The sequence below is a fragment of the Suncus etruscus genome, chromosome 7 (assembly GCF_024139225.1).
Source record: "Suncus etruscus isolate mSunEtr1 chromosome 7, mSunEtr1.pri.cur, whole genome shotgun sequence".
Lineage (NCBI taxonomy): Eukaryota > Metazoa > Chordata > Mammalia > Eulipotyphla > Soricidae > Suncus > Suncus etruscus.
Window position 1 is genome coordinate 20969687 of NC_064854.1, and position 15557 is coordinate 20985243.

At 47.3% G+C, this 15557-nt stretch overlaps 1 protein-coding gene and 1 non-coding gene across 2 annotated transcripts in view; one reads left to right on the plus strand and one right to left on the minus strand.

Moving 5' to 3' along the window:
• The window catches only part of FRMD4A (FERM domain containing 4A), a 337218-nt gene that overhangs the window by 282628 nt on the left and 39033 nt on the right, over positions 1-15557 (minus strand). The window lies entirely within an intron of this gene.
• On the plus strand, positions 10349-10452 carry LOC126015199 (U6 spliceosomal RNA). Its single transcript, XR_007498088.1, has one exon. It is a non-coding gene; the product is annotated as a U6 spliceosomal RNA (small nuclear RNA).

Sequence of the window (15557 nt, forward strand, 5' to 3'; positions counted from 1 at the left end):
GCACAGTGGAGTCCACCAACCCTGCTGAACACAAAAAGGCCTTTCTTAGGATCGACCACTGACCCATCGGCATCATTCAGCAAACATTCAGTGTTATTGTGATTGGCTGCACTCTGTAAAAAAAAAAACAACCAAAAACTCGTCTTCATACAGACAGCGGCGATGAAGACAATCTTTCGCCTTAATAATTAAATAATTAAAATAAAATGGAAAATAATTAAAAATCCTCTGGGTCCAGTCCTAGTGGCAGACCTGGGGTTGGGGGGAGCTGGTTTTTGTCTTAGGGACAATGAGCAGTCAGGGGGTGGGTATCCCTTCTTAGGCAGGGAGAAATGCTCCTGCCCCTTGGCCACTCAGTCTCCATGAACTAGACTTCAGCCGATAAGGTGAATCCCAGAACTAGTCCCCAGCTTCTTCCAAATCTGTCCCCAAATCCAGAAATGCCCTCAGGGAGATGAGTCTTTCAGAAAGCATCCACCAGGTGGAGCCGTGACAGCCCCCCTGCTAGCTGTAGGCATTATCTCCTCTCCTCCCTCCCCTTCTCTCCCTCTCTCCCTCTCTCTTTCTCTACCTCTTCCTCTCCCCCTCTCCCGCTCTCTCCCTCTCTCTCCCTTTCTTTCCCCCCTCTCCATCTCTCTCAACAGATTTGCAAGTTAATTCTTAAGTATCCGTATCCACCATCTCATATCATTATTCCCATATGTCTCTATTTCTCTCTTTCTCTCAACAGATTTGCAAGTTAATCCTTAAGCATGCACTATATCACATAATTATTTCCATATGTCTTTATTTCCTTGTGTTTGTTTGTTTTCGGGTGACACCCCAGGGGCTCCCTCCTGGTGATGCTCAGGGAACCGTATGAAATGCCAAGGATTGAGGTCCTGTGCAAGGTATATGCCCTCTCTGCTATACTGTGGTTCCAGCCCCCATCTCTATTTCTCTCCATCACATCGCTCTGGAAATCTAAGTTTTCTGCAGGCTGAATCTCTGGAGATTCTCAAGTATCATTTATTGCTGTTTGATGTTCAGAGACTCGTGGTTGGCAGATAAGTTTGGCTCTGGCCTGGCTCCCTGCTGGAGCGGTTCCTTCATCATTGTTGAGCAAGGACAAGGACTCCTAGAAACCTACCCAAAAAGCCAATGAAAGAGCTATTTGGGCCAGGTCTGCAGTATACTCAGCAATGCTAAAATAATCACTTATTGCTTATTTACATTTGCCTATCATAACCTGCAAGATGGAGTCAAATCAATGAAACTCACAGACTTCTCAGAGCCATGTTTCTGTGGGTTGTTATCACAGTGGAATATCGCAGTTGAACTGGTCATAATCAAACTTACGCTAAAAGCCATGTGCACATTTGGAAATGCCACAAACAGGCATGTCGAAAGGGCCCGTTCTCAGCCAGTCTGAAAGAAGAAACGGCAACCAGGCATGCATGCACATACATGCCATTGTCTGATCGCTAACGGAGCAGCCGTGCAAAAGAAATACATTCCAGGGACCAAAAAGTTATTTTCAATTCCACATGGACACTTGTGTGAAAAACAAGCCAGACCCTCGAATAATTAAAGCCATCAATATAAACGACTTGGCTCGACGGAAACCAATACTTCTCCCTTATAAAAAATGAAATATGGTGTGTGATTCAACTTCCCGACCAGCGGCGGACCAAATTGCAAGGCGTGTTGCAAAGTTCATTTAACACCACAAGATAATGATTACGGCGACAGAAAGCCTGCTCTCAGGGCCAACGCAGTAAAGAACAGCTTTTATTTTTTTCCTGCTATCTATTTTTTTGAACTTTATAACCTAAAAGTTAGAAGTGATTTTAGACTCTCCCCCCCCACACACACACTTTCTTGAAGAGAAAGAGAACATTAAATAAAGGAGACACAAATATACAATGTAATGACAATTCCCCAGAGAATTCCGAGTCTCTCCTCCTAACTTAGATGCATAGAGCAAACACAGTGGTGAGGATTGCATGATCCAATCAGTTCAGAGAATTCACCAAGATTTGCCCAAGAGCAGCAAAGCCTGCTGGGAAATGAACCCACTCACACTCTTTAGGGATGTACCCTGGGGACTGGAGCAATATAGCACAGTGGGGAGGACATTTGCCTTGCACATGGCCAACCTGGATTTGATCCCATTCATCCCATATGGTTCCCAGAGCCTGCCAGGAGCTGCAGAGCCCTGAGTACCACTGGGTGTGGCCCCAAAACCAAAATAAACAAACAACAAAAAAAACCCAAACATCTCCTATGCCACCAGAGGGTCAGGACAGCAGAGAAGGGCTTGGCTGTGTCCATGGCCCACCTAGATTTGATCCTTGGCTCTGCCTAGGGTACCCTGAGCCCCACCAACACAGATCCCTGAGTAGAATCAGGAGTAAGCCCTGAGCACTACCAGGTGTGATCAAATTCTTCCCTCAAAACAGCCCCAGAAGCCAGAATATCTGCATTGGGAACTCTATGGGCTGAACATAAGCTTTGCAGGCAGTAGGCCTAGGTTTGATCCCCGGTACCTCAGGACTGCTGGAGTTCCTCATCAAGGTACCCCTCAATATTCTGGTCTGTGCTCACCTGCTTTTCTCAACTGAACATGCCAAGATATTTAAGGGAGCCACTGGTGAAAATCACAGTGAAATAAGACTGGGGAAACCATAGAACAGGGGAGAGGGAGTGTCAGGAGAGACTGTAAGACAGAAAAGGTCGAAAAACACCAGCTACAGAGGAGAAGGTTCCCATTGTGGTATGTGGGAACTGAGGAGAGAAGACTGGGGGGGGGGAGGGGTTGGCAGGTACAGAAGAGGGGTGAAAACACTAACAACTAGCATGACAAAGTTAAAGAATGAGAGAAGTAGAATGCCTGTCTTGAATACAGGCAGGGGTGGGGAGTGGGGGGGGCATTGGTGGTGGGAATGTTGCACTGGTGAAGGGGGGTATTCTGTTTATGACTGAAATGCTTGTAATCATGGTGCTTAAAGATTTTATATATTAAAATAAATAAACAGGGCTGGAGAAATAGCATAAAGGTAAAGCGTTTGCCTTGCATGCAGAAGGATGGTGGTTCAAATTCCGGCATCCCATATGGTCCCCCGAGCCTGCCAGGAGCGATTTCTGAGCATAGAACTAGGAGTAACCCCTGAGTGATGCCAGGTGTGACAATAAATAAAGGAAGAAATAAATGAATGAATGAATGAATGAATGAAGAGGGGATATCTCTGATCCAGCTGTTCCAGAGAGGAAAACTGGAACTCTGACCTCCACCCTTCTTGCTGCGAGCCCATCTGCTGCTGTCCATCCAAATTCTAGTAGTACCTTCCATGAAATACTAGGCCAGCTCTTGCAGGGGGCATAATATTATTCTAGAAGGGGGCGTGGCTGGTGACCACATGAGGTAGGGTTGCCCCACCTGGGGGTGCAAAGCCTTCTATATGACCTGCTATCCCTGCATTCCTGCAAGGACAGAATTGTCTCCTACACACACACACACACACACACACACACACACACACACACACACGCATATGTGTTCAATGTCTCTATATGAGTTTATCAGCCAAGGGTGAAATTATTTTTAAATGACGCATTCTCGATATTCAAATGAGAATCAATCTGGCAAAAAAAATTATGGGCCGCTAACGATTCTTTGTGCATATAAATCAACTGTAAAGTTGTTCTAAGAAGCCCCGTGTGTTGGGTCCTTGGTGGGTGAGCACAGAAGAACAATCCATAAACCCCGGTGACCACACACAAGGTTGGAGGGGACCCAGTGTCCCTGACCACACCTCTCAGGTTAGCTGCCCCCCAAGTCTGAATCTCAACGAATAGCATCTCTCCCAGCTGCATGTGTGCTGGTTCAATGATCACAGTCATCTTTGGAAAATGGAAGCTCTGAGAGAAAGAGAATGACAGAGAGACAGAAACACAGAGAGAGAGAGAGACAGAGAAGGACAGAGACACAGAGAGAGACAGAGACAGAGAAGGATAAAGACAAAGAGAAAGAGACACAGAGAGAGAGAGAGTGAGTGAGAGAGACAGAGCATGCTCTGTTCCATGGAGTCCCCCAACTGAGGGAAGTCTTAAAAAAAAAACGCTTCATTCTGGTGCTTGCTCCACATTCAGTGCTCCTTTCCCTGGTCCTGCTCTCTCCATCACAGCCCATCCCTCTCCTGGATCCCTTTCCTAGCCCTCCTTTTCTGGACCTTTGATCTGCTCTTCACCAGAGGATAAATTATTCTCTAAAGCCCACTAGGGTTCCCTGAACACTGTCACAGAGCCCTGAGCACAGAGCTGAGAGAGCCCCAGAACTCCCCCAGGTGTGCCTCCATCTGACTTCACAGCCCTCTCATTGCCTTCCATGACCCCAGCCAGTGTGGTTTGCAAGCTCATGTTAATGGGAACAAATAGATCCTGGGAAGAGAAAGAAAGAACTAAGTCAGAGGAGGGAACTGGGCTCTGCACCCATCCCAGGGAGCACCTAAGTAGGAGCAGAGCTGGTCAGAATCACATCTGTTCACAAAGCCACACAGCTCTTCCTGAGAGAGACAAAAGTATAAATCTTTCCCTGTGGGTCTCGTGTCAAGAGGCAGAGGCACAAAAGAAGCCCTAAGCTGGTGACAGGGAAGCCACGGGGTGCTTCCTGCAGGGCACTGCCAACCTGCTGGGCTTGGAAATAAACAAGAGAATACCTGAGATGCATCTTTCATGCCTGCACTCCTCCGTGGCACCTCCTGAAGAGAAGCGTGTTTACTGGTTGCCTGTGCTCTAGGACTTCAGGGAAAGGGAAGGAGGAGGAGGAAATTCCACCTGGTTGCATCCAGTTTCCAGATGGCTTCTGTGAGATGTCTCAGCCCATCCATTAAACAGAAATACAGACAATTCTGCTCTACCTGTGTCCACTGAGAGTTTATATCAGTCCCTCTGCTGGTTCTCTGGGGCCTTTCAAGGGTTCTCAAGGACCATGTGAGTCAGCCTTGGGGGTCCCTCAAGGGCAGTATCCAGCCTGAAGAGGCAGGGATTCCTCCCAGAAAGCCAAACACAGGGGCCTAACTCAGGCATGGGGTGTGGGGGGCATGTTCAACATGAAAGCAGGTTGTGTTTGGGTCTGAACTATGTGAAACACAGTGGACTGAACTTGGTCTTGTCAAGGTACAGGGCTGAACAGCCGCCATTTGCAGTTGGTCTAAGGGCAGGACTGGGCAGTTACTATTTGCAGTGGGTCTAGGGACCCATATGGTCCCTAAGCATTGCCAAGAGTAATCCTTAAGCACAGAGCCAAGAATAAGCACTAAACACTTCTAGGTGTGACCCCCCAAACAAAAATAAAGATAGCACTGCACCACTGCCATTCATAGTGGGACTAAAGACACACTCAGTCTCACAGGAAGAGCTACAACATCTAGCCCAAGAGTACCAGAAGGAAGCACTCTACTGGGTGCTCAGTTCTCCTCCTTTTATGATCAAATCACACCACCTCCCTAGTCTCAGGAGCATTCGCTGCCCCATGGCTCTATGCTGCTTCAATCGCTTCATTGTCTCCCATAGGACCTGAGGATTATAGGGAATTTGAATGTCAACTCTAAAGTCATTCCAAGCTCCGACTTGAAAGCATTTGTCTTTAACCAGCTGTACTTAAGCAGTGCTGCTTGCCTCTCTTTCCTGTCTTTCCTGAGAAGCAGACAGCATGCAGAGGAAGGCTGCCATTGTGGTTTTATTAAGGTGTGTTGCTTCAACAAATGGGCTATCTGGTCAACCAGGCTTGGTTCTTGGCAGCTTCCTATGTTGGGAAGGGCTTTACCTTAGAATAACTTCCTGCCTCTCATCACAACACTTCTCTAAGGTTCATTTATGAACTCAGTAGTTTTTGTCATTGAAACTGTGTCCTGCCTATTGCCCCAGCATTTTAGAAAGTCCCTCCTGTCATATGTCCTGGAGGTGAGTTTCCTATCGACAAGTCACGGGCTGGCCCAGAGGAATTTGTTGATGCCTAATTCACAAAGGAAAGTGAATTCCATAAAACAGTGGGTCATCTCTGTGTAAGACTAACACTGAATACCCAGCAGACAACATCTTTAGGGAGAATTTAGACACCGAGTACAGCATGAGCAGAAACCAAAACTTGGGTTTCAAACTCTCTTCTGTGACTCTGCTAAGAACCTGGCAGCACACGAACCACTTCCAACACTGGATGAAGCAACAACAGGTAGGCAAGGGGAGATTCCATATCTTGCAGCAAAAATCTAGCGAGCCCAGAAGGCAGAGGGAAAGATAGAATGTGCCCCCACCTTAGGGACATAATGTGTCCTCCTTTCCAAGGCTTCAGGACTATCCAAGGTCACTGCTCTTCTTAGTACATGTGCTTTGAATCTGAGGATCAAAAAAACACAGAGCAAAGTAGAATCTGCTCCTCATCTTATTCCATCCCTCTGCTTTGCTCCTTTTCCTTCATCTTCAGGAGGTCATTGTGACCTAGGAAGAACAATCCCTATTGGGAGACTCTGGTGTGGATTTTTCTGCAATGGTATCCAAGTGACAGACTCAAGTGCAGGAGGAGGGATTTTTAAGAAATATGAAAATCAGTGATATTTCTAGAGATATCTAATAGGAATCACCCAACCATGTGACGCTCACCCCAACTTCTGAGAAGGCACAGATTGGTGGAAAAAGAGGGAAGAGTTAAAGGAACTGAGGGGGGTGGTTTGTGCAAGCACCCACTTGGGCTCTGTTCCATCAACGTGGTGACATTTGGGATTGGAAGAAGTGGGTCCCTTCAGGAGGGAAAATGATGTTGCAGGAAAACTTGCCATAGAACCTCAGTCAAATACCTCTGGTCCTGAGCTATAGATGATCATGAAGTCAACTCATGAGCTCATCTGGCAGTGCTCAGTAGGCATCCTCTGGGCCTGAAAATAAAACATACTCCCCCACTCTGGACAAGACAGCCACTGACATCCTGCCCTATATCAGGGGTTCAGTGGCATCATCCTTTTTTTTGGGGGGGGCCACACCCAGTGATGCTCAGGCGTTACTCCTGGCTGTCTGCTCAGAAATAGCTCCTGGCAGGCACGGGGGACCATATGGGACACCGGGATTCGAACCAACCACCTTTGGTCCTAGATCAGCTGCTTGCAAGGCAAACACCGCTGTGCTATCTCTCCGGGCCCTCATCTTTACTTTTCATGCTACTCATCTTCTTTCATAGCTACACTTGTAGAGGCCCTGATGGAAGTTTTGGCCAGAAACTGCAGACAGAGCTGAGGCCTCAGCCCTGAGACACTCTACCAAGCCAGCCAGCCAGCCAACAGGCCACCTCCACAGCTCTCCTTCCCTGGGCAGATGTGGCTTATAACCTTCCCGGAAATAAGATGTTGGTGATTGATTCAACCAGCCTGGGTGAATCTGCAGGGTTGTCCCGCTTCCACCTGCCGGCTAAGGTCGCCTAGCAACGGTTGTCAGGGCAACAGCAGCATCCTGCTTCCCTTCAGCAGGCCGGTCTCCTGAGGGAGGCACGGAGTGTCCGCCTTAGGGCTGGACACCCCTCACGGAGTCCCTCCACTCTTCCATGAGGTGCAACCCTCACCAGCCTATCTGAGCATGACATGTCGCTCCCCCTGAAGTGGGAGAGGGCTGAGATCTGCTTTGTGGGGGGAACAGCCTGGCCCCTGACCCTTCTCCACTTAATATTCACCATATGCAGGCCTCGTTTCCCTACTAGGAAGTCGGGGCCAACAAAATTAAAAGTGAAAAATGGGAGTGGGAGAAAAGAAGTCCTTTATTAAGTCCCTGCTGGGATGATTTTTTTCTCCAGCGCACTTCAGAGCCGGGAGGGCCCTAACGCACCATTTTGCATTCAGAGCTGCACCAAAACCTCATGCAGGCACTTGTGGATTACAACACCCCCTGCTGATGGAGCCTCTTAAGGACTCAGCATTTTGCAAAGGAAGAAGCAGTTACCCTGGTGCTGCTGGCTATTAATTCAAGCCACGTGGATTTCTGCTGGTTTAATAAGAGAGGAATTTCTTCCACCCCAATGCCAGGCTTCCAAGGCTTCTAATACAATAGCGCTATGAAATAGCGGGGGTTAAAAATAGCTTATCATAAATATAATAGCCAGCAAATGTACAAACTTCAGGGCACCGTGTTTATTAAACAGCCCATCAGATTTGGTCCCCGTCTGACAAACGAACAATGGGCTCACACACATTCTACTTGAACTCCACTCTTTTCCATCAAAGGACTCCATCAACATTCAGGCAGCTGACCCTTCCCAAGGGGTGATCTGGAACCCTTTCCATCTTGTCAGCATTTTGAGGATAATCTTCCATTTGGGTAGGGCTCATTATCCAACAAGAATTCGGATTCCTGTTTTATAAAAAAAAAAATGCTTAGAACAAAAGATTGTGTGACTTTTCCCCCCCTAATTCCCTATTGGTTTGTTTTGAAGCAGGGTTCCATTCGTTCCATCCAGTAAAATTTGCATTCAGATATGTGAGACTGAGTCAAAGCCCCAGGAAAATGAACGTTCCTTTCTAAGGGGGAAAAATCTTGGCCAGAACAATAATAGTACAGTGGGTAGGGGGCTTGCCTTTCATGAAGTTTATCTGGGTTCCATCTTGGCATCCCTTATAGTCCCTGAGTATTGCCAGGTGTGATCCCTGAGCTCAGAACCAAGAGTAAGCTCTGAGCACTGCTGGGTGTGACCCCAAACAAACAAATAAAAGTTTGTAGATGAGATGGTAGGTAAAATAGGGGAAATCAGGCCAGATTAAATTGGGTAACAGAAAGTGAGATTAGAAAGAAACATAAAGGGGCCCGAAAAGATAGCATGGAGGTAAGGCATTTGCCTTGCTTGCAGAAGGTTGGTTGTTCGAATCCCAGCATCCCATATGGTCCCCTGAGCTTACCAGGAGCGATTTCCAAGCATAGAACCAGGAGTAACCCCTGAGCACTGCTGGGTGTGACCCCCCAAAAAAAGGAAGGAAGGAAGGAAGGAAGGAAGGAAGGAAGGAAGGAAGGAAGGAAGGAAGGAAGGAAGGAAGGAAGGAAGGAAGGAAGGAAGGGGAAAGATAAAGTGATGAGATAAGGAGGAGGAGGTGAGCTAGTCTGGGTGTCTCCTCCCTCACCTCCTTTCCTGATGCCTTGCACTCAGGCAAGAGGGGACAGGCTGGCAGAGGTCATGCTGATGTGTGGTGGGGGTGGGGGAGCCTGGACCCAGCAGTGGGGAAGTGGGGGTCTGATTAACCCCTTTACCCAGAGTTCACAAACTGTGTGCTCTCCAAACAAACACACAATTAGAAGATCAACCAGGAGCTGAGAGAGATGGGAAAAGCCAGTCCTTCACAAGATAAAGGTGAGAGGGTATACTGAGAAGTGGACAAGATGACCCAGAGAGGAGGCCCAGTTATTATTGACTTCCTGGGTGATGGGAAGAGGGAGGAGGAGATTCGGGGCAGTCCTGGGCATTTCTCTTTTGGACTGTGGCGAGATTCTAAGGCAAGTCAAGCACAGAGCAAGTCTGATGCTCAAGACAAAGGCCTAGTGCAGCCCCATAAAGGATCACTTCCATGTCTGTATGGTCTTTGTCAAGAGTTAAGTTCTAATAGTGTTGTGAGCACATGATCTTGGAATAAAATCACAAAGTAAGGAAGAAGAAACAATGAAGTGGTGAGAGACAGGTGCAAGAGGGATCACAGGGGATCACAACACAAAGGGGGAGGGGATGCTTCAGGTAGAAGCATCCATGTGCAGTCTCCAGAAAACCAGAGATGCCCCCCTCCACAGATGCAGAAAAGAAGGAGCAATAGTTCCAGTGATTCTGCATGGGGGTGTGTACCCTACAGATCCCGAAACGGGCACTTCAGAAAACGTGTGTGATTCCTGAATGGAGCAGCCTAATTCACTGGAGTCAAAATGGAGAATAACGGGTGTTTTGCTGGTTAGTGAGTGAGACAAAGGAAGCGGCAGGAGGTGGGTTCTTAGTACCATGGGCCTCACACCGTACATGAACTCTCTTGCCACAGACTTTCCATACCACAGTCCTCATACACAGAATAGCATCTGACCTTGATAAGAAGACTGACACGTGGTGCTACCTAGATGGACCTTGATGACATTAACTCAAGTGACATTATCTTGTCACAAAGGTCGAGTCCACAAAGGTGGGTCCTGAAAGGAGTCAAATTCATAGACAAGGGGCAATAGTGGGTACCAAATGCAGAGAAGGGAACTAACTGTGTCACAGGTCTGGTGTTTAGTTTAGGAAGAGCAAAGATGTTCTGGAGATGCCGGGTGAGGTCTACAGCCAAAGTCTCTCAACAGTACTGTTAAAAAATGGTATGTTGTGCTCGCTTCGGCAGCACATATACTAAAATTGGAATGATACAGAGATTAGCATGGCCCCTGCGCAAGGATGACACGCAAATTCGTGAAGCGTTCCATATTATTTAAAAAATGGTATGTTTTGTGTTTCACATATTTTTACTATCTATATTTTTGCATTACATATATTTGGTGTCACATGTTTTACCCCAATTTTGAAAGCAAGAGAGGGAGAAATTAGCCTGAGGCTACAGCCTGAATAGAGTCTGACCACTGTGTGCTTTCCAGAGTCTGGCTACAGTCTGACCATAGTCTAAACAGATCCTGGCTATAGCATGCCTGTAGTGTCTGACCAGAGCCTGGCTACAGTCCGACAACAGCATGATGACAATCCAACCCGTCTGGCTACAGTCTGATCAGAGTCTGAATACAGTGACTACAGTCTGACTACAGTCCTCAGTCTAACCCCAGAGGGAAAGACCAGGCCTGAGCTCCGTTCTGCAGTGAGACGCACAACATGCCATCACTCTTAAAGTAGATCCCCTTTGCACTTGTTTCCTCCAGGAACCCACACAACTCCTCCGAGACAATTCACAAGAGTCACAGATCATTTCTCCCCAGGGTGACGGACTAAATCAATTAAGTCTATTGAATCAGGATTAATCCAGTCCAACATGAAAGGCTGCATGAAACAGCACCCAGAAAATTGTAAGACTGAGGGGTACTTCCTGGATGAACCTGTTCTCTGCCTCTCCAGGTCAGTGTTGCTGCTCTCATCAGGCCCAATAGCCCCACAATGGGGAGCTTGGTGAGTGGGTGCAGCTGAAGCAATGGGACAATGGCAACCAGCTTTTTCAGACTCCCACTCCACAGGATCCAGATGCACCCCAGCCAGAGAGAACAGGCTCTGGTCCCTGTCTGCCCAAAGGCGGTGTCCAAGGTGCTGACCCCTGACTGCTTTCTCAGGGCTCCCCAGATCATTACCCCAAAGCCCCAGTGTTCACAGTAAATTTAGGAATTTCACCAAACTTGGAATCCTGTCCATCATCAAGGTTGGCTGGCATCTGGGTCACTGATTAGGAATGGATAGAAATAGAGGTTGAGCTGATCAGGGAGAAAGTCCTGATCTCAACTAGACACAAAAGCCAATGTGGTGACTATTAGGAAAGTGTGTTCTGAGCAACCACACGAGTTAAGAAAGGCTGGTTCTAAAATGAACATATACATATGCACATGTACACGCATGTGCCATCTGATATCTGCACATAAACACATACACACCACTCTCCCCACACACACCTTATACCCAGCTAAGTAATGAACCATGAGTAGTGAAGTTTCTTGGATTAAATACCAAATCTACCGGGCTTCCTCCATACAAAGCCTGCAGGGAACTTTCTCCCTGACCCCAGTTTATTTATTTTTTAATATTTTATTTTGTGTGGGGGGCCAAACTGGCAGTGCTCTGAGGTTACTCCTGGCAGAGCTCGGGGGGAACTCTATGGGATACCGAAGATCAAACCTGGGTCATCAGCATACAAGGCAGACACCCTCCCTTCTGTGTTATCGTTCTGCCCCCCACCCAATTTATTTCCTTTTTTGTTTGTTTGTTTGTTTGTTTTGGGACTCTCAGGGGTTACTACTGGCTATGCACTCAGAAATAGCTCCTGGCTTGGGGTACCATATGAGACGCTGGGATTGAACCAAGGTCCATCCTAGGTCAGTGCATGCAAGGCAAAATGCCCTACTGCTTGCATCATCGCTCAGGCCCCCCAATTTATTTTTTGGGGTGGTCACACCTGGCAGCGCTCAGGCGTTAGTTACTCCTGGCTCTATGCTCAGAAATCGCTCCTGGCAGGCTCAGGGGACCATATGGAATGCCGGGATTTGAACCACCGACCTTCTGCATGAAAGGCAAATGCCTCACCTCTATGCTATCTTTCCGCGCCCCCCCCCCATTTATTTTTTAATCACTGCAATTATGTCTCACTGGAAACTAGAAGCAGAGGAATGTGTGACTGTGGCTGAATAAAATGATATCTTTACTTTCTTATTGTTACTTTTGCTTCTCTCCCTCTCAGGAACAATGTGTCCACCCCCCCCAAAAAAAAACGCCCCAACCTGAAAGTTCATATGCAAAGGAAGAGGGAGTAGCTAGTGGGAGGATGGGATGTAGGCCCCAACAGAGAATAGATATAGTGGGACAAAACTCCTAGCTCAACTCTCTTCACAAAGGTGTCACTCCACACCAGGCTTTTCCAATTAAGTGGAAGAGATTAAGGTGGATAATCCTGGGAGTTATCAAGTCCAGAATCAGTTTGGTCTGTAGCCCAAGTGCACAAGTGTTATAGGCCAAAGAAGAGAGGCAGAGTAAAGACCACGGCCCAAGCCCCACACCAGCTTTTAGGGAACCATTTAGTGTGTTGTTACCTGGGGCCTGGATCAGGCTGGGCAGTATGGGAAGATAAAGATTTAACAGGAAGGGCACAGTGCCCACCCTCAGGGGCCCACTAATTGGGCACAGGTTGGCTGATGAAGATATGAGATGATGAACAGAGAGAGAGTGGACATGAGATTGGGGGGACTGTAGGGGGGTGGTTCAGTCCAGCTGGTCACTTGCTTGTGCCTGGAAGAGATGACCAAAGCTGTGGGGGCAGATGGGACCTGCCTGCATGTGACTGTGAGGGCAGTGTGGTAACTGCCAGAAGGGAAGAAGGCTGGTCTCAGGGCATTTCTCTGAGGGTCCCCAGAACACCCCCAAACTGCACCTGAGAACTGACCTATTGGAGTTCAATGTGCTCCCTAAAATGAAGTGAAAAGCAAAGATAGAAAATCCATGTGTACAAATATGACATAATAGCAAATGTCCTATTTCCTAAAAAAATATAGGTGACTGGGCCCGAACAATAGTGTAGGTGTTTGCCTTGCATGTGGTCGACCTGGATTCAATCACTGACATTCTGTAAGATTGCTCAAGCACCACCAGGAGTGATTCCTGAGTGCAGAGCCAGGAGTAACCCTTGAGCACTTCCAGGTATGGCCTAAACCCCAAAGTAAATAAATAAAATAAAAGTATAGGTGATTGTCTATATTCACTTATTATATATAGCCATGTGTAGCATAGAAGCCTTTTGGATGGGCTTGAATGGTGGGGGATGGTGATGGAGGCCTTTCTCCTCCAGCCCAGGACCACGTGTTTCCAACTCCTTGCAGCTGGTGGGTCAGAAGGTATCAGAATAGCAGTGGGTGGAAAACTCACAGGCAGGCTTCAGGGTATATCATCTTTATTCAGGCCCTGGCCAACATGTGTGGCCTACCATAACCATTTACGCTGGATCTTTATTCAGCCCTACATTCTAACTTGTTTTTCAGCCATCTCTCCTCCTGCTACTTCTCCATCCTCCATCCATGCAAATCCCCCTTACCCCTGATTCCAAACCTTTTTGTTACCTACTAAAGACCCCACCCAGAAATGGGAAGGTCTTTATTGTAGGTAAGGTTACACAAAAAGAATGGGGAGTGGGGTAACAGCCATGTACCTCTATAAGGGTAGGAATCATACAATATAAGTATATCCATCATGAACTAAGGGACAATAAAATGTTTCAAGTGGTAGAGAACATTGAATGGCATGTGTCTGGCCCTGAGTTGGATCCCTGGCACCAGTGCCTATCTCCTAACATGGCTAGGGGTATCATGGTTGTGCCCATGCACCAAGCCATCAGTACAGTACTGTACTGTCAAACTCCAACATCATTCTCAAGTGACCCCTATTTAAAGCAACAGCCCACAAAACACTTCAAAGTCCCAGAGCAGAAGGAGGAAAATTGGTTACTGGCAGTGAAAGGTTGATGGTGCCATGTTCATAGTCTAAAACTGATACTGGAAATTAAAAAGTTAAATCACTCAACAAAATGGAATAAAACAGAGGTCGATGTTTAGAGTGACCTCGGGATGTGCAAGGACTGTGGAGACATAAAAGCAATGAACCGAATGACCCGCATAAATGATTGAGACTAGGGCTTGCTGCCTTTCTGCATGGGCACCCTCGAAATTGGCACTAAGCTCAAGGCAGGCTTGCCTGGACCCTCAAAAATAGGACCTTTGGAAATGGAGTTTCTGCACATGCAGTTAATTAAGCCCAGTTAATATGAAGCTGTATTTGCTTAGGCCCCACTCCAATTACAGGTGTCCCTAAAAGAAGGGGTCACTGGCAATGACTGGGGAAGTCAGATGATACAAGGGGGTATGGGTGTCCTACAGCATCATAATTGAGACTGTTGTGACCCCTGAAGTTAGGAGAAGGAATGAGGCTAAAGTATGCCACATGGACACCTTGGTTCGACCTTTTCATTTCCTGCATCATGAGGCAGATCATTTCTGGCTCTCCAAGGCACCACTTTGTAGTCATTTGTCAGTGTTCCAGATAGCTGTCCCATAATTGAACAGGGGAACAGAACCTTCCAGTACACAGGGTCAGGATTGCCAGAGAGAGAACTTTGAGCCACAGATGGGCAAATGGTCGATGAATCTAGAAAGTAAGTATTTTCCAGAGTAACTGCCTGCTATCTCTCCTCTATTCCTGTATCCTGATAAGACAGGAACCTGGGGGGGGGGGGAACCACCTTCATCATAGAGCCCAGTATATAAGCAGAGAAGGGGGACTGACATTCCAGCAGCAGAAGCACTGAGTGGAAAGAGCTTTTACCAGAAGTTTCTTGCAGTATCAGTTACATATGAATCTGAGGCTGGAGGGGAACTTGCTTGCACCCAGCCAACCTGGGTTCCATCCCCAGCATCACACAGGGTTCCTTGGGCACTGCCAGAAGTATTCTCTGAGCACAGAGCCAGAAACAAGCCTTGAGCACTGCCAGGTGTGGCCTTCAAATAAAAATAAATATTCTTATCTTTTGGGGTGCTCATCAGGAATCATTCCTTTTCCTCCTCTGTGCTTCTTATTTCTTTACATTTCTAACAGCAACACCCATCATTTCTTAATTCGAGAAAAATATTCTGTAAGAGTTAAAGAGGGAACAACCTGGAAAGTAGTGGTACCCAAAGGACAAAGCTGCGCTCTGCTCTCTCTCCCATCCCTGACCTTCCTAGATGTAATCCCACCCTGTCCTGCCACCTCTGGGGTAATAGTAGGTGTGGGGCAGAGCCCTAAAACACAAGGGCAGACCAGATCCCCTACTCCACCCCCAATGCCTCAAGCACACAGAACCTCCTGA